The sequence below is a fragment of the Poromitra crassiceps genome, assembly GCF_964638095.1.
Source record: "Poromitra crassiceps genome assembly, chromosome: 7".
In the NCBI taxonomy this organism is placed as follows: domain Eukaryota; kingdom Metazoa; phylum Chordata; class Actinopteri; order Beryciformes; family Melamphaidae; genus Poromitra; species Poromitra crassiceps.
The window spans coordinates 31,058,261-31,059,327 of NC_139628.1; positions in this window are offsets into that span (position 1 = coordinate 31,058,261).

Genomic DNA, 1,067 nt, shown 5'->3' on the forward strand with positions numbered 1-1,067 from the left:
AGAAGGGGGCGCAGCCGCGCATGGGGTGGGGTGGTATGGATTAGGGACCATGGTTAAAGTGCTGCAGCCCAGGCAGCCAGAAAGCCAGAATTAGAAAAATGATTTCACTATTATTTAAAGAATTAAGACGTTGTTCTGCTTATTTTTTGTCTACTATTGTAAAATAATAGTAGGCCTATTATCATGAAAAAGTATTTGTATTTGTATTTTTTTTTTTTTTTTTAACCCTCTCTGGCGCCCCTAACGGCTCAAGCGCTCCTAGCATTTACCTAGTTCGCCTAATGGATGGCACGCCACTGCTTGCCCTTCCCTTTGAGACTGTAAGACTATTCAAATAAGGTGGACTTGAAGCCTCGCTCCATCTCCAGCATGGCTGCAGGAATATTGTGTACCATATGCCTATATGCAGGTACAGAGGTGTAACTACAGTACCATAGGCCTATATGCAGGTACAGAGGTGTAACTACAGTACCATAGGTCTATATGCAAGTAAAGAGGTGTAACTACAGTACCATAGGTCTATATGCAGGTAAAGAGGTGTAACTACAGTACAATAGGTCTATATGCAAGTAAAGAGGTGTAACTACAGTACCATAGGTCTATATGCAAGTAAAGAGGCGTAACTACAGTACCATAGGCCTATATGCAGGTGAAGAGGTGTAACTACAGTACCATAGGCCTATATGCAGGTGAAGAGGTGTAACTACAGTACCATAGGTCTATATGCAGGTAAAGAGGTGTAACTACAGTACCATAGGCCTATATGCAGGTACAGAGCTGTAACTACAGTACCATAGGCCTATATGCAGGTATAGAGGTGTAACTACAGTACCATAGGCCTATATGCAGGTATAGAGGTGTAACTACAGTACCATAGGTCTATATGCAGGTAAAGAGGTGTAACTACAGTACAATAGGTCTATATGCAAGTAAAGGGGTGTAACTACATTACCATAGGTCTATATGCAAGTAAAGAGGTGTAACTACAGTACCATAGGCCTATATGCAGGTGAAGAGGTGTAACTACAGTACCATAGGCCTATATGCAGGTGAAGAGGTGTAACTAC